Below are 19540 nucleotides of genomic sequence, written 5' to 3'. Positions count from 1 at the left end.
ATAAATTCTAGGCCAGTGGTCTGAAGGCCAATCTTACTTGCAAAATTTTAATTCAGTATAAATTCACTGAAAAAAATCAGTTCAATACGTATAAAGGATCTTCCTTCTAGATGAGGGTCGAAAACTCTGGGCAAGACAGGGGAGGCACGAGGAAAAAAAATATGGTTGAGAGGGGGGCCACGGGCAAAAAAAGGTTAAGAAACACTGCTCTATAGGTTACTCTTTTCGTCTCTCACTTACCAGATCATTCTTTTGATTACTTACATACTTGCACACAGTTTTCGTCACTCACATGCTTGACGAGGGGTTACCATCACTGATGCCAAGGGATTTTCATCCAAAAGATGGTTAAATACAGTCATTTTGAGCAATGCTTTAACAATTTATTTCGAACACTCGATGGCAAAGAATTCCAAATGCGAATACTCCAGAAGAAAACCGTATTTTTCTCGAAATCCGTTCTCGCTATAGGGGTCGGGATACAGTTTCTGGAGGAGAATCTTGTTGGATATCCGTGTACAGGGATAGGAAAAGAGGGAATATGTGTTGGTTTATGTAGCGATTCATACATGATTATAACTAATCGATATTTTACCAAGCTATCTAACGGAAGAATTCGCCAGAGTTTAAAAAGAGTAGCCGTAAATGTGCGCATGTGTGGTTCAGTAGTAGTAGCGTCTTACCATAAGTAGACCTTAATTAATCTCAATAATCTCTCTCAAGACACTCGAGACCAATCGAATAATTCAGCAACCGACTCAGCAAAATCAATCTAAGCATCTAAAAAGCTGTATAAGAACGATCACACACACACACACATTCCTTTTCCACAGCAACCGGTGATAAATTCTCCAAGTGATCTTCACAGAAAAATCGCAAACTAGATTAACATCGAGCTCATTCTCTAAATATGATTGATGCTGCCCTCGAGAAAAATCACACACACACAAAAAAGAGTAAATATGAGAAATCTTCGCATATACATTTTACATAATTATTTTTTCTCATTTAAAACAAAGCATAACGTGTGTATTTTTCTCATTATGAGATTTTTCTCAGTTTTTCTAAGGTCATGAAAAAAAAAAAAAGAGAGACAAAAACAAATTTTTTGAGCTTCTTTATTTTGTGTTTAATATTCCAACAATTTTTATGCACATTTGATTCCTAACGGGAGGAGAGGGAAAAAAAACTATAATAACATTGAAGAATATCCATGCTGATTTTTTATTCTGTAAATATTTTTCCTTCAATGTTCGCTTTTGTTTTGCACCAAATAAAAAATTATTCATGTGTTTTCTCATGGGAGAAAGAAAAAATTCCAATTTTTTTCCCCCCCTTTCGTTGTCGTTGTTCAATGAACTACATAAAATGAGTTCTGACGATGTTTTTTACATGATTTTATGCAGTTTTATTTATTATTTTTTTTTTCACTTGGTGATTGGTGTGTGTGTGTGTGATGATGAAAGTGTTTTGAAATTTTTTAAATTAGGTTTTTTTTTGTCTCTGGTTTGTGATTATGGTTTTTTTTTAATCTATTTAAATCAATATTAGTGCTTGTAATTATTTTTTCATCAGTAAAGAGACGTTTTGACATTTTTTTATACAGTATTAGTCAGGGGCGGATCTATGGGGGGGGGGGGATCGAGGTGATAACCCCCACCCCAAAAAAAATGCGATAATTCATGAAATTTTCGGAGCATTTATATCATAATATTGCAACAACAAATTCAAGAAAACTTCGACTAAAAAAAATGTAAACTATTAACTGTTATTTACTTTTCAATATATCTTGAAATAATTTCTCTATAATAATGCAAAAATTCCGAAATTACTTCTCTCAAAAATTCTGAATTTTCATCTCAATTTGTTCTGGAGTTATTTCTTCAATTAATTAAAATGGAATTTAAACTCAAATGGAATTAATTCTGGAATTTTTCCTTCCGTAAATTTTGAATTTTCAGCAATTCTGTAATTATTTCTTTCGATATATATATAATTCTGATATTTTACTGGTGCTGGAATTATTCCCTGTTATTATATTAAATTCATCACGAATAAATTTTCATTAGTTTTCTCTCATTATTTTATATATAAAATTACATTCAGTGTTGAATTTTCCATCAACCGGGACATTTTTCAAAACAGTCAGTATGGAGAAAAAAACCCCCATAAAAACTGGATTGTCATGGAAAATACTGCACAAAATGCGGGACATATGGTCACTCCATAGCTAACATTTTTACGATAAATTTTGCGATTTGAAAAATCACCCCTTCCAACAGCAAACTCTGATTCCGTCTCTAGTATTAGCGCTGATTTCACCTTTTTGAATGAGAACTATATCGATAATTACGAAGTTCGATTATCTTTTCAGTGATCGTAGGCTCCACAGACAGCAGTAGACACGCAACACGGACAATTAAATTCAATATTCATTCATCTGTCATTTCTCACTTACAATTTGGTAAATGGGCTTTCTGTAGGTATGCGGCGCCTGGCAGGGGGTTGATTATTATCAATGCTATAACTAATAATAAAGCGGATAATTTTCTTTCACGTGTACTTCTTTCATATTTTGAAAGGAAAAAAAACAATTAAAACCGGTGATTTATTCATTTCCATAAAATAAATATGGTAATAACCAGGTTATACAACAGTATCTTCCACAGGGGGGGGGGGGGGAGCGGCTACATAAGACCAAATACAAAAAATAATTTGGCTTCAAATAAGGGTTAGTATTTACTCAGATTCAATTAAAAATGGATGCCACAACCAGTGTAACCTTATAAAGATGTTTAGAGTAAATGATATTGAATTTTTGTGGCAATTTTATGCAAGTTTGCGTCAAAAACAATCGATTAGAGATTTGTAATTTAGCATTCTATGGCAAGATATAAATTCGATTCATAACATACATCTTGGAACCTCGTTAAGACGAAGTCGTAGAAACACTGAAAATATTTCGTATTAACCGGAAAAACAGATATTATGTCCAAAGCGTGAAAAATATTTACTTAATTCAAAAGTCCGTAAAGCAACAGGTTTACTTACTTATATCTCCCGAAATTGGAAGAAAATGCCTCCTACACCAGAACTGATGAAACAAATAATTTTACACTTAATTTTAGAAAACGTTTCAGAATCAAAGAGAAAATAACTTCATGATTAACGAAGAAAATAATCACAGATTTCATGAGAGATATACGTAATTTAAGAATTGAATTAAAGATAAAAATTCAATGAAAAAATGTTTTCAAAATTTATAAAAATTCATAATCAATAACAAATGTTTTCACAATTTAACAAAACTCATATTCAATGAAAATTTTTTAACAATTTATAAAGATTCATAATCTATGAAAAAGCTTTCACAATTTATAAAAACTAATATTCAATGAAAAAAATAATTTCACAATTTATCAAAATTTATATTCAGTTAAAAATGTTTTCACAATTTATCAAAACTCATATTCAATGATTCATAATCAATGAAAAAGCTTTCACAATTTATAAAAATTAATATTCAATGAAAAAAATAATTTCACAAATTTATAAAAATTAATATTCAATGAAAAAAATTTTCACAGTTTATTAAAATAGTACATATTCTCAAATGAAATTTTTTTTTTACAATTTATCAAAATTTATATTATATGAAAAAATGTTTTCCCAATTCATCAAAACTCCTATTCAATGAAAACCTTTTTTTCACAATTTATAAAAATTCATATTTAATAATGAAAATAATTTTAGTATAAAAGAAATAGTCGATAATTCAGTGGGGGCTTCTGTTTCAGACTCAGTGTTTATACTTTCTATAAACACGAACCTTGACGGCCCACAACTTTTCATCAAATCTTTGAATCTTGATACAGTTATCAGCCCCATGAACTTTATGTAATATTTTAATTTGACCCGGAATGACGGAAAGGTTGAAAATCTTTATACTACAACATTAGGTTTCTAAATTTAATGTTCAAAAACTAGTGGTGCACCCTATATAGTTATATAAATTTACCACTACGCCTCGGGTTCCCTTACGTCTAAATATTTCGAGTACGAAGCATTTGTAACAACACCAATATTATAATCGAAGATATAAATTTGAATAGGGTATACGTATATGTGAACTTCACCTTCGTATTTTTATAAAAAATAATTGATTTCTGAAGAATAAATAAAATTGCTTAATTTTGAATAGGGAGAAGCAAATTGCTCTACCCCTAAGAAGTCATGAAAATTTTATAGCTATTTTGTTTTTAAGAAGAAGAGAGGGAGGGAAAAACCGATTTCCAATATTTTCGAAACCTTCTGGTGAAGAATTTTCTAGAAAATTAGAATTTTTTAGAATAAAACAGAACAAAATTAAAACAGTTCTTATTTCACAAGGAAAGAGAAAAAACATTTAGGGGAAGAAAAAAAAATCAATAATATCACTCCTTACTTTAGCCTCGAAGCTATTATTTCTAAATTGAGTATGTTTTTACTGCTTCTCTTGAATTATTATTATTATTTTGGTTCTTATGGAATAGCTCATTTTCCACAAAAAGTTTTCCGAGTGTTTACCATTTACCAGTTTTAGAATTTTATGGTGTTTTTAATCTATTTTTTTTTTCCTTTTTAAAAAGATCATTCGGATATATCCGACCGCGAGTCTGATTTCCCATGAGTTTTAAAATGAAAAACTAAAAATCGAACAAAATATATTCCTTGAATTTCAATAGATTTTCGTTTCCTGATGGTAGGCTCTGGCTACATAGCATTCATTGGCATCAGGGCCTCCTTTACCAGACGCGATGCCCAGTGCAAATATAATACAGTTGAATCCCGCTATAACGAACTCCAGGAGACCGGAGAAATCACTTCGTTATAGCGAAATTTCGTTATAAAGGAATTCCAAGTATTTGTATTGTTCATATGTAAACGTATCTGGGGGATTAGAAAAGTGTTCGTTAAAACGGGATTTTCGCTATAATGGTATTCGTTAAAACGGGATTCGACTGTAGCGGGTCTACAGGAGCGTCTCAACAATTTCAGAGCACCAAAAATGTTTGATTCCCCCCGTTGTCCCGATTATGCAGGGTGTCCGGTAAGTGCTAATGTGGCCTGTACCTCATCATCCGTCCGTCGTAGTGATACGATTCCAATTTGAAAAATTCTCAAAAGGCTTTCAAAAATTACCCTTCACAAAATACAGTGTGTAACAGAATAAAAAAAAAATCTAAATGTTTATACGGTCCCCCTAGCCTCTAATTTCCAAATAGAAAGTGGTTTCCCTGTATCTCCCGGGGCCAACAAAAAAAAAAAAAATCCAAGATTCTAAGTGCGATATTCGCTGAGATATTCGAATTCAAATTGGAGAAAATGTGGGAAAAGGCAGCAGAAAAATGAGGGGGAAAAGCGTTGTCTGTTAGTTTTTTTGCTGTTCTTTCATAACTTTCCTCCGTTTTTGAATTCAAATATCTCAGCGAATATTGCACTTAGAAACCTTGAGTTTTCTCTGTTGGCCTCAGGAGATACGGAGCAACAACTTCCTAATTGGAAGTTAGAAGGAAGGGGGATCCTATAAAAATTTAGATTTTTTTTTTAACTTTTGTGACGCTTTTTTTTACTCTCAAAACTGGTACAGGGTGATTTTTGAACGCCTTTTGAGCATTTTTTAAATTGGAATCATACCTCTAGGACGGATGGTTGATCAGATAAAGGCCGCAGTAGCACTTACAGGACACGCTGCATATACTTAGGGAGGGAGTAAAAATCCGCATATATTTCAGAATTCACAGGAATGCTGAGATATATCTGTTACTGCCCGAAAAGCCCGAAGTTGGCTACTTCGCGAACTAGCCGGCGCAGTTCATCCGGTCAATGTTCGAATTTCTTGCTTTCACTCTGCCTCTATATCCCGATTCCTATATGAATATCCATGTACATTTGGATCAATAAGATATTCACATTCCTTTCATCGTTAGGGTTGCCATAGCTAACCACAATTATGATGGTTGGCTATGGCTAATTATAAATGGCTACGATTATCACAAAAAAATATGCCAACGTGGCAATGACCCCCAATCATAGTAATTAATATAGGGGCCGGCGAAAGCCCGAATTTCGAACATTGGCCGGGTCAACTGCACCAGCCGATTCGCGTACTCATCAACTTCGTTCTTTGGCAGTAACATATCCATACAAAAGAATTTAAACACGACAAAATGTAAATTAGCACAAAAATTGATGAAAAATTCAACACTGAATGTAATTCTAAAATAATGAGAGAAAACAAATGAAACTTTAAACCTGATGAATTTAATATAATAGCAGGGAATAATTCCAGCTCCAGTAAAACATCCGAATTATGTATATATTGAAAGAAATAATTACAGAATTGATGAAAAAAATCATTCGAATATTGATAAAATCATCCTATCGATGAAATTTTAGAATTAAATAGAGAACAGAAATTCCAGAATTGTGAAGAATATTCAGAATTAATGAAAATTATCATTCCAAAATTGCTGAAAATTAAAAATTTACGGAAGGAAAAATTCCAGAATTAATTCCATTTGAATTTAAATTCCATTTTAATTAATGAAAGAAATAACTCCAGAACGAATTGATGAAAATTCAGAATTTTTGAGAGAAGTAATTTCGGAATTTTTGCATAATTATTGAAAGAAATTATTTCAAGATATATTGACTAGTAAATAATTGCATAATTGCAGAAAATTAATTACAGAATCATTTAAAATGGTTTCAGATCAAAAATTAATAAGAATATTAATCAAGTTAATCAGTAATTCATCCAATCAAAAACTCTTCCAGAACTGGTGGAAAAAAAATTATTTTGCAACTAAAATATAATTTTAACAATCAAAATTGATAATTAATAAACTTAGTAATTTCGGAAAATAAATGTCCTCAATTATTTTTGCCCTGTTCAACTCGATGCCCCATTGGTAGCATATATTAAAACGTGACTGAAAATTTACACGAGAGGCCCTTACAAATCTGAATGCTATCTTACAGTTATAAATACCTCAGTTGGAGTTGGTACCCCCCCCCCCCCCACCACCGGGCTTTTTGGGCAATTTCAATCTGGCCTGTGATAGATTGGAGACCCTTATCTTAAAGTAACCCTGGGAGTGAAAGGGGAAAAAAGAGGTATGAACTGACATTATAACGAAACGGATGCGCCATAAAGGCCAGTGTTGTGAAGCATCCAGATATCCGCAAATATGTTTTGTGTGTAACTATTTATTGTTTTGACTTACAATGAAGCTCCGGAAGGGGCGGGATGGTTGTGGGGGGGCGGGAGAATTCGGCCGTGGGGAGTGATGTGGGTTTTTGGGTGGTCCGGTGGCGGCTGTTGGGGCTGAGGATGTTTAGTTGGGGTTGGGGGCGCAAACGTCCTGGTGGTGTCGGGCGGAGATGCAGGGCTATTGTTGGGTTGGGAATGTGAGGGAGGCAATGTGACGAGAGAGTTGGTGACGGGTGCCCTGGGGGGGTTGGATTTTCTTGGGGTGGCTTCGCTTGGCTGAAACACCAGTAGGTTTTCCCGGTGCGTCCGCGGTCTTATGACCACTGTGCTTAAATTGCAATAGCGATAGAGCCTGGACGTGCTCGGTTCATTCTGTATTCTGTATTCTGTGAATGGATTGGAGAAAGATGTCTTTATCTGCAAATAGAGCGAAGGCAGGCAGATAAAGGGCGATGAGTAAGATAAATGACTTATTGTGTAATTGCATGGGATCATCCCGTATTTTACGGGAACAATCAAATTTTCAACATATTATTCGGCTTTTTGGAGGGGAGACTGCACCCTCTCCCTGCCCTTCTCTGGATCCGCGCTTGTTTGATGCACAATAATTAGAAAGAACAAGTGAAAATAATTATAAAATAACGATTTTGTCATTTAAGAAAATATAACATTTATTACCTTAAAACTAATTACTATTATCCATTCAAAAATAAATAAAAGCATATTCACGACCTTTCGTCATAAATAATTTCGTAACTTGAAATTAATAAGCATGATTACGAGGGTATCACGTTCAAAGATGGCACGTGGTGAGACCACCAGTAATTACTTTACAGCCAGAAATAAAGAAAACAAAACAGAATCTTTTTCCCAGTATGAATACAAGCTGCAAATAAAAATTAATAGCATTATTTCGTAAGCTTCAATTTGTTTAATGCTATTCTATTTCGTTGGGAAATCAATAACCATGTTTTCCTTTCATTGAATTAGCATTATTAGTCTAGAAATTCAAAACAATTCTATTTTGTAAGATTTAAAATTCTCCATCTGAAAATTAAAAATACAATGGTGTGCAAAAATCAAGGACGAAGCTCAAAAATTGAGGTCGAGAACTCTTTACGAATGAAAGCAGATTTAGGGCCTCCTTACACGGGGATACGGATAAAGTCTAGCGACTAATAGGAGACTCCGTATCCAACGGATCAACACGTACATTTCAATAGAGCTCCTCACACGAGGATATTGGCGTATTGGAGACGAAATATCCTAAGCAACGGAGTCGCTCGGCAACTGGCAGGCTAGTCGAACGCCAACATTAGTTGCTCAATCGTATAGCATTCCTTCATATTTTCGTCGGTCGAGATTGTACGAGAGGTGTCCGAAGCTGAATTTTGTTACACGATTATATATATGTAACTTCTATTTTTTCAACACAAATGTTCTCTGATATATCCCCAAATCCCTCTCGAATGGAATGTGTGTAATATAAATATAGGTCAAGCACAGCACACACGTTCGTGTGGAAGCATATGGGGAAAACCCCATACCCCCTCCAACATAAACATAGTTATATCCCCCCCCCCCTCCCCCGCGTATAGTTGCAGCATAGTCAGCTCTTAAAAGGAAATAAAGCTTCTTTATGTCAAAAAACTAAAACTCTTTCCAAATGTTGGATATTTACAACATGAATTTCCCTTAACATAATTAAGGATTATTAGCCGTCACTCATCAGGGCAATAAGCTGATTTATTAATCCCAGGTAAGCCTCTTTTCTAATTAGGTATAATGCAGTACAAGGAATCCGATTCCTGTTAGCTGTAGCAAATAGTGTACGATTAATGTTATTTTCAATGTATTGATAATTCCCGTCTCTATTTATCCCTTTTTTTTTAGGAAATGTTTAGTACAGGATGATATAATTATTTATAATTACAATAAAATCAATTTCCTCGCTGCTAGAACCGATAAAAATTTGTTTTTTTTTCTCCTACCAGGTTCATAATGTACAGGGAGATAATGAGGTGAACTAAACTGCGTCGTTTTTAGGTATTTTCCCGGGCTTTGAGATTTTTTCTTTAGTAGTGCCGCGTGAGGGAGAACAGGCAACTCGACTCGTTCAAGTCAACTCAACTCTCAAGTTGAGGCTACTAGAGTTCAAATTGAGTATCCCCGCGTGTGAGGTGGCCGCTATTGTACCGAGGTTCTCCTTCCTCAACGTGCGCCTTTTTTTAGAGTTGCTATGGGTCGGTCCTTCACAGTTCCTTTTTGCATTCGGTCGAATGTGATCGATACGCTTATTGGTTGCGTTCTTCAAGTTTTATAAAATAACTTTTATAGTATAATCCCGGCCTAAAAGAATATTTTTCTTAGTTGAATTCATTTCAGTTGAATAACGTACGTGAACTTTTATTGGGTTGATTGGAAGCGAGCTCCTGACAGATAATTTCAATTATCTTCTGAACTTTTTAATAATTTTTAATTACCTTTCTGTTTGCGTTTGAATTAAGTGTAGCTTTCAGAAGCCTCGGACTTCGTTATAATCAATACAATTGCAAAATAAAAACATTGGAAGAGATATGGAAAAAAATTCCTAATATATATAAAATGTTTGAAGTTAATTATTATTTTGAATGCTTTTATCAAAACATTAATTACTTATTCACCAAAACTATTTCATAGATTTTATCCATATCTTTCCTTATTTCTTTCAAAATGCAGTTTTTATCCCAATTCAAGCTTTTAATTCTGATAAAAATCCATGTCCTCAAATAAATGTGGATCGTTTATGAGCATCTCTTTGAATTTATTCACCAATTTCGATCAAGGACGTAATATTGCGTCCAAATGTCAGTGGAATTAATTTGAACAAGTTCTCTCTGTTTCCTTTCCTCTCTCCTTATCATCGCGAAGCTTTGTTGTAGTAACCCTATGAACAAAGTCGCTATTTTTACCTCCGTTTAGTTCTATATTCTCCTATTGCTGATTTTTTCCCCCTACATATGACGTATCCTTTTACTACAATCGAATCCCGTTTTAACGAATGCCGTTATAGCGAAATCTCTCTTTTTTTTGCAAAAAAAATATTTTGAAAAAATGTGGCCCTCGGGATACGTGGCCCGACACCTCAAACCTAATTTTGTAAAAATTGAATAAGCGGCATATTTACAGATTGTTCAAGTGTTCTGTGGCGCAATTCTAGAGCATTAAAGCTGCCCGTGGCATATTTTCAGATCACTCACCCGCGACACAGTTCCAGAACAATTAAGCGGCCCGTGACACATTCAGAGATCCCTTGAGTGATATGTGACACTACTACACCAACTCCGGTCATATATCGCCCTACGGCAATTTCCAACCAGTGGAGTTGGGTGGGAAATGAAGTCTCCATCCATCAGTGGTCGCCCTAGGCTCGGTAGGCAATGAACTTGCATTTAATGTTCTATGCCCGGATTCGAACCCATGGACCTTGATGGTAACCTTCATAGTGGAAGACGAACATCTTTGCCACTCGGGCTGATATGTGACTCTGTTTCAGAGCACTTAAGCGGCCCCTAGTGTAGCTCTGCATCACTCAAGTTACCCGTGGCACATTTCCAGATTACTTAAGTGATCCGCGGCATTTTTTACGAATCACTTGATTGACGCGCGGTACAGTCAAAGAGCACATAAGAGGCCCGCAACCCACTTAATCTCACGTCGGGGAGATAATTGCAACCCTTGATTTCAACAGAGAATATAAATTCAAGTTGGCTTCGTTAAAAATACGTGAAAAAAAACGGGTCATTTTAACAAAAAAGAAAAGTCTGGATGGCCGAAATTATATACGCGAAAATGCGGGATGTATGGTCACTCGAATACGCTTTGTTAAAAAAAAAAAAAACGAGGCACGTAAAATGCAAATCTGGTCAAATTAAAATATCTGTTTCTTATTTTTACGTACATTCGTGTATTTTTTGCAAAAAATGTTCGGGAATACATTGAATTTCATTAGCAATGACACTTCCATCAGCACATGACAGTTCCTTTGTTTCGAAAAAAAGGGAAACAACAGTTTTGAAAGAAATTGCGAATTGTAAGAGTTTCGTTTCTTTTGTTTCTGGCATCACCTCAATAATGGAAAGACTTCTTTGGGGAGAAAAGGGAAATCTTGGCGAGAGAAGAAAAACACTAGCCCCGGATGGGGTTGCGCAGCAAATTGATATCATTGATCAACGAGATCCCGAAATTGGTCGAAATTTGATTATACGTTTCAGTTTCTTTCTTTCGGAGTAAAAAAAAAAAAGAAAGGTGATAGGACTTCCTCGTTAGTTTCATCCCTGTGGTGTGGACGGATGTACAGGGTGTCCCCATTAGCTCGTAAATAGTTTGAAAACTCATGAAAATTAAAAGAATTGGTACATTTGAATGCGGTTTGCTAAAAAGTTATTCTCACGAACGGGGATCATTATTTTATGAACGCAAAAAAAGTTGTTTTTTTTGTCGATAGAGGGCGGTGCATGAAAGCAAATCACAGAATTCTGGACCCGAACCTATCTTCTATCTCTTCTATGACCGAAACCGTCACGAAGCTTCGATCTTTGATTCGTGGTCGAGGTAAAACCACTTCATCAATAGTGCTTAATTAGTCCACCAATGTTATCACAATAAAAAATATGATTTAAAAAAAAATATTCGTCTCATTTATTTGTCTTCTTTTCTCGTGAAATACATTTTAAATCACTGCAGATTTTTGCTTTTCGTCTCAAAGGGCTATTTATAAGCAATATTCGGTGAATTCGCTGATGATTGGCAACGTTTTTGGCGAGAATTGGCGATTTCCCATGTATATGATCCAAATTTCGTGTATTTTTGGTAGACAAATATGTCCACCTTGAACACAGTGAAATAAACTTTGTAACGACACCTCGGCTATAAATAAAAAATTTCGCAGTCTTTCACGTCGTTATAAGTTCCGCTGTATATTGATTATATATAATATAACATGCGTTTAAATTCTACAAAGCTATGAAATGTAGAAATAATGTTGTTTTAAATAGAATCACGGCTAAAACAAATATTTCCTTCATAAATATTTACGTTTGCATGTAAGAATTTTTATTTTCTTAAGCAAACAGGAATTCTTTTCTCTCTCAAGACTTGATACGAAGAATTCAGTGAAAATGCTGCTGATATCGATATCAAGATTTCCGAAAAAATGCTTCGGATATCTTCAAAGATATGATAATTATTTTTACATGTTGCTCAACTTCGACGTGATAGTGAGAATACTGTACGTATTTACTCCCGTTTCAATGTATTTCTCACGCCACAACTGGAGTCAAGAAGTGTTTTTATTTATAAATACACTGGTGTGTAAATTTAAGAGTATTTGTGAATTGTGTCTATTTGAGGCATCATGTTGGACGGCCGCGTACCCCTGCATGTGTTTTACAGAGGGTCTCAGACTGCTAGGAGGTATAAAGAAGAGATCTTAGAGCCCTGTGCTCAAGTTTTCAGGGGCACAGTTGACCCTCGGTTCCTGTTCACAAACGACAACGCTCGTCCACATCGGGCTCGCGTGTCAACGATTATCCGGAAAGTGAGAATATACGGAGTATAGATTAGCTAGCCAGATCTCTCCTATAGAACATGTCTGGGTTGTTCTTTGGAAGGCAATTGCATCTTGTCACCCCCCCCCTCCCCCCTGGAGAACCATCCCGGTTGCTGAAGGAGTAGGACCGATTGCCTCAGGGATTCCTCAGCTGCCTCGTGTCCAGTATGCCGTCGCGCTGTGCGACCCATAGACTAAAGATATCTATTGCTATATCTGTACTATTGTTACTCTATGGTGCTACCTGTCTGACTGTGAGAGGGGACCATACCCCATATTAGACGCATTTCGGTTCGATCTCGCAACGTGGATTTTGGACATTCCTGCAATGATGAGCTTTACTGACAATCATTCGTGCGTAATATGACTTTTGTATGGCACATTTCTTTTTCTGTTATAACTGTGTATTCGTACAGAATTTCATTAAAATCCGTTCATTAGTTTTTCAGAAATTAGACATAATGTGCTAATTCAAATTAATTTTGCACACGAGTGTAGAAAATACAGAAAAGATCATCACTTTCGATAACGTCCTAAAGAATCTCTCATCGGCATTATACAGGGTGGGCAAAAAATCCATAAAAACTTTAAAAATGAACAAGAACCGGAAAAATAACAAATAAAAAAAACCGGTTTGCAGGGTTAGTTAGCATCGCTAGGTGACGGGAATGTTTTTAAGACAGGAAAAAAAATAATTCAAAAAACAGCCGATAGGTAGCGCTGACATACACATGTCAAAGAAAAGACACGCAAATAACGAACAGAATAGCGACTGCAATTCTGGTGATGATCGGCGTGAAAGTTCAGCTCACGACGCGGCTATTTTATGTTAGCCCGAGCATTCATATCAACGAAAATTTTCGTTAGCTGAATACGCATTCGTTATCCGAGGCAAAAAATCTTCGTTAGCCGAAGTATCATCGTACTTTGAAACAAACTTTCTCGTTATTAAGCCACCTCGCTATAGAAAGTCACTTTTATTCGGTTTACCGAGGTCTGACTGTATTTATTCTCTATGAAAATCAACCCCGACAACAAATTATATACGTTATAAACGAGGTCGTTATTATCGAGTTTGACCATATTTTTTTTTACACACGTTATTATTCTGACCATGTCTGTGTAAAAATAAATAACTATGGGTACTCGAAATGAAATTCTTAAGGCGTCCTCGATTTATTAGGAGAACGTGCCTTATCACGGCTGATCAACTGCATTCGGTTCAGCTGCGCCTCTTCAGCGCAAATAAAATATCAAAAAAAAAAAAAAACCCGTCAACCATCGCAAACTCTGTTGTCTACCAAATAATAAAAGTGTCAACGCCTCCTGCTGCCGAAACTGTGTGTTTCTGGCTCCTTTCCAATCCCGAGGACCGATGGTGGTAGGTAGTATCTGCCGTCTCCAACTGCGTTAATCACTGGCACAATAAACGTCAAAATCAGATCTTTGTTAAGTAGACACACGTGCTTATATATATTTTTGTCGTTTTTACCGCCCCCCCCCATACCCTTTTATACCGACGTTTTATTTCCTACGGTCTCTGCCGTTTCGAGAGGCGACAAATAATAGTACTGCAATAATGAAAAAAGGGAGAGGAGCACGCGTTGTACGTACGTATGTACATCGACAATATGTACGAGCAGATGCTCGACTTCACGGCAACAATGGGAAGGATGTCTCCGATATTCAGTGGACTGTTGGGTGATGTTTTACACCTGGATGTTACGGCATAATGACTGACAGCAGCATTTGTGTGTTGTAATTTTGCTTATTGTTAACAATAGATGCATTCCGTTTTCACGTGTTCATTCGGTTTACCGTTCTGAAAACCGCTCGAATGTCAATAAATCGTAGGTTTTCCTACAACTAGAGATATTTTCAGCTGCTTCTCTTTAACACAAAAACTGCCAAACCAGCAACCTCTTCTCTACTTTTAACTAGAGCCCGGAAGTTTAGACACTTAAAATGGTCGAAATAGGTAGGCTAAAAATGCCTAAAATAGGCACTAAAAAAGCATTTACAATTTGTAGAAGGAATGAAATTTATGTAAAAACTATGGTATTTAAGTCTCCTAAAACTAACTGAAAAATTTATTCCACTTAATTCATCTACAGATTTAATTATAATTTATAATAATTGCATTATATTATCCAAGTTAAATTGATTTCATGCCATGGGCGGAGATACGGGGGGGGGCCCGTGAGGAGGAGCATTGGTCCCCCCCCCCAGCGTCAAAGGTGGAGTCGACTGATCTAATGTATAAATGTATATATGAATTGACATCATCACCATCGTGCCCCCCCCCCCCCCCCACCAGACTTCCAAGTCTATCTCCGCCTATGTTTCAAGCCCAAATAAAATGTTATCGGACCCTCAGAAATAGGTCAATTCCAAGGCCACCATTGGTTATCCGTAGAGAAAATGATCTGTGGGGCCCCGAGTTCCAATAATTCTAATTTATTTGTTGTTTTATTTGGAATAATCATTATAATTTCTATAGTTGAAACATAGCTACTTTGCTCTTTTGTTGTAAAAAAAAACTTTTTTTATGGCACCACACATACGGGACTCCTTCAAGCGTGGGGCTCTGTGTGGCCGTATCTGTTACCCTTGAGGGCGACTCTGGTCACGACCTCCTATATAACCTAGGTGGTCAATTTAATCGAATACTAAATGTGCATGTAAAATTAATGGAGCCATGGTTGTTTGCAATGCATTTATGGTGTAAAACAATAAAATCAAAACAACGTAGTCCCCAGAGCCCTGTCTGCTCCTACCCCGCCTAGTGCGAGTCATGACGTCAACTGTTGACTTCTTGGGACAGTCATCGGTCAGCTATACATATACGATGCAGTTTATTTGACCGGATGGTGTTAGACACGAATGGTTTTGTTTCAGATGAATGCAGCCCCTGTTGGAAAGGGAGAGGAAAATTAGAAATTTGTTTCTTCACATGCTTCACATAACATGTCTCGCTCAAGCATTAAATGGGGCTGGAAGGGGGTGGGGGCTTTTTCTTATGATAATTAATACTGGGAGTTGGGAAATTTTAAAAAGAAATGCTCAAAACATCCAAGTTCTTCTGAATATGACGTCTGAAATTCACTAAATAAACTTAAAAGATGTTAAAATTGGGCACATTTATGGTAGGAAAGGCTCAAAAAAGACATATTTTCAAAAAAAGTTTGAAAATTGGCAAAAAAAGGCATTTATGGCATTTTGCCTGAACTTACGGTCTCTACTGATAACAGAAGTAATAATGCCTTCCAAGTCCGAGTCCCAAAAATGCTTACCATTCAAATTATTTACCGATAATTAACTGTATTTCTTCAATTATTTTTACACTTTTTATGTTCGAATTCTCTTCACTTTTGTATCACTGTTGGTAAATCACGGTTGGTGATTTTTGTATCACTGTTGGCATACAGCACTGCTTCCTTATCTTAGAATGTGTGCGTTCATGTGCGTGGGTATTCTCAATTACCGTAGCAATCAGTCATATTACTACGTCCCATACGGTTTCATTCCAAAAAACAGCTTTCGGCACCCCGAGGAATCTCACGGCTCATGATTTGGGAAAATATTTTTGCAAATTTTCAGACATCAAGGAAAAAAAACATGCATTGTTAACACCTTGCATGCATCGTAAAATAGCATTATATCAATGTAATTGAATAGAAATTTATTCAAAGTAAACTATTCAGTTCATAAAACGAGGCAAAAGATTGGGATTCCTATTAGATCAATTTTATTCAAAATTAAATTTCGAATTTTTCAAAATTAAAAAATGTTAAATAACTTATTTATCATGGTATTTAAGTGTAAACTGCATCATCTTATGTGAAAATCAGTTGATTTTTTATTAATTTTTAAAAATTTTCACCCACCCTGTATATCTAAATTTTTGGAGATTGGTCGAACCCTGGTGAACCCTATTCTCTGTAACACAATGGTTGAAAACCACAGTTGTATAGACACTTTAATGAATTTCATTGACTAACATTGAAAGAACGATTGTGAAAACAAGGACAAATCCATTAAAATTCCAGCAATAGTTAAATAAAAACGTATAACACTTGACGTGATATATAAATCAGTTATATATCATCTCAAATTCCTCATTATAAAGTACCTCATTTTTAACGGTTTTAAATGGTTTTTATAGTTTTTCTTTCATAGTTTAGCGCGGCTTTTTCCGATACAATCCTATGGAACCGAAATTTCTTAAAGTTACCCGCTTAGTATATTATTTTAAAAATGGTTTCCCCACCTAATCGATGTAGGAACTCGTCGTGCGCACGATAATTGTAAAAATGCACATTAACCAATATATACTTTATTTTTGATAAGATAAAACATTAAAAAATTAATATGTGCTAGAAATTAAGATTTACATTTCAATTCATACCGTGCACCGCCCAGGCTCTATCGACCATTGTCAATTTTAGCCATTGCCCAAGATGAGGGGGGCTGGGCGTTGTCGGGTGTAAAAAAATGTATATACAGACCTAAATATTTAAATATATACGAAATTTATATCGATGAGCTCTTATGGTGGTTTTTGTAGCTCTATTGAGCCCTTTGTTGTTTTCTGTGGCCAGGCGCCAGGTCCTGAATCACGTGTCTTCCCTCGTTGGCTTGTTGTCTCGGGTGAGCCCTCTGCCGTGGTCAGGGCAGGACCTGGACCACGTCTTCCCTCGTTGAATTAAGATTTACAAGAAACCTAGATTTGGGAGCTTCCTTTTAGTGCTCAATCTGGCTTCAGTATATTCAATTATTTTATTTTGTTTTTACCCTCAGTTTGGCCCATAGAGAGCGCTAATTTCTTCGATGGAAGTGAAAAACTGCACGACGTTACGGCTTCAGGTAAAAAAAAATTCATTTCATTTTTAGATGTATGGTTTATTCCAGAAGCTTTGCTAAAATGTTGATCTTTCATCAGTTTCCAATGCCCAACCATGCTAACCGCGTGAAACAGCGATTTGATTTTTCTCCGCGTAAATCGAATACCCTGCTTAATCCGATATTGTGTACTAGAACCATCGATATCCGTTTAAGCGGGGCCGACTGTATGTGTCTCAAATGGTCCAAGTAGGGAGATATCGATCCAAATTAATATTTTTGTCTTTTTAAAGGGCAGCTTGACATACGATAAATACAAATCAATCAAAAAAAAAATAATAATAACTGCTTTAGCTCAGGTTTAAAGAGGTTACGGTCTATTTTGGAGGGAAAGAATAGCATATACGATGAAAAATGTGTACAATAAATTTGAATTGAATATATGGTCAAATAAATATTTTTAATGAGACATTTCCACTACAGCATAGTTCAATGTTTCTTAAAATGTGCATCACGGCTCCTAGGGGCTTCGCCAACCTTTATCAGGGGCTTCGCGGCGAGCTGGAGGTATAAATTTGTGTGCCATTTACGCTTTGATGTGGTTCTTTATAAGTGAAAATATCGACTAAATCAGAGAATGTTTCTCAGACTTTTTCAGCCCATGGCCCCCTTTGGGACATATTTTCTTCTCGTGGCTTCCCTGTCTTATCCAGGGTCCCCTTACTCTTATTCAAGAACAGTCAGACCCTTTCTACTCATCGAATTGAATTCAATCAAAACTAAATATTTACAATGAAAAAATTATATATAAAAATCTCTCTCCCTCTCTCTCGTGAGCTTTCTTCTTGTGGGGGGTTTTATGCGTGGGCCGTCTCAACATCGGGGAGTCTCCGAGCAACAAATTGATGTCATGGAATCCCATACTTACCTTGAATTAGCAGATTACATTTTAAAATCCTAGTACCAGATCTCATTCTGTAGGCCTATTCCCTACGGATGAGAGGCCCCCCAGGTCACGTCCACATGGGCCCGTAGGTTAAGGTGCCCTTCGTTCTATGGAGAGCTCTACTTGGATTCTGAAAGACGTCATATTTTTTCCGCCACCATATTTCACTTGAAAGTTTTATTTCTCTTCACAGCTCTCTAAGGCCCCCTTACGACTCGTGGCTCCACTGTCATCTGATTTTCACCCGTGGCTCCCTTAGAATATCCCAAGACCGTAAGGGGGGCAATATGCACCCCCCCCCCCGCAGGTTGAGAACAACTGTACTAATGAGGCATTAATTGCGCAATGGAGCCGCGGCTAACAAAATTTTGAGAACCACTGGCACAGTTTTAAGGCTTTATGACCATGAAATATACAGTATATATATATATATGAGAACCCCCGTAATACTCCATTTCTAGTATAAATTACGATACCGCAATCTTTCTATCTTTCGATTCGCATTTTTTCTTTCAAAATGACGCAATTCAAAAACAAATTTATAATTCAGTATGCATTTGTATCACTCTTGCTACACCATAAGGTCATTTTGATAGAATAAATTCAACAATTCCGAAGGAACACGTAGCCTCTCTTGTACAACACACACACGTATTCACCGACTCCTTCGCATAATTCACGAAAGTAACTATTCATTTCCCTTCTCCGAATTTGGATGGACACAGACTGGAATCAAGTTTCGTAAGATCATCAAGAATCGAGCAAATATCCGATACGCAAAGAGTAATTCAATTCCAGTCGAAACCCAGAAGCCTTCGAATTTCAATGACCGATTGCGAATATACCTCGATCGAGAGAGAGAGAGATCTTTGATGGCCTAAATTTAGAGAATAGGAAGAGCCCCCAG

This window comes from Pholcus phalangioides, unplaced genomic scaffold, assembly GCF_987345545.1.
Source record: "Pholcus phalangioides strain wild (caught in Gottingen) unplaced genomic scaffold, Ppha-v1.0 ptg000003l_1, whole genome shotgun sequence".
Taxonomy (NCBI): domain Eukaryota; kingdom Metazoa; phylum Arthropoda; class Arachnida; order Araneae; family Pholcidae; genus Pholcus; species Pholcus phalangioides.
This window is presented reverse-complemented; position numbering follows the sequence as displayed.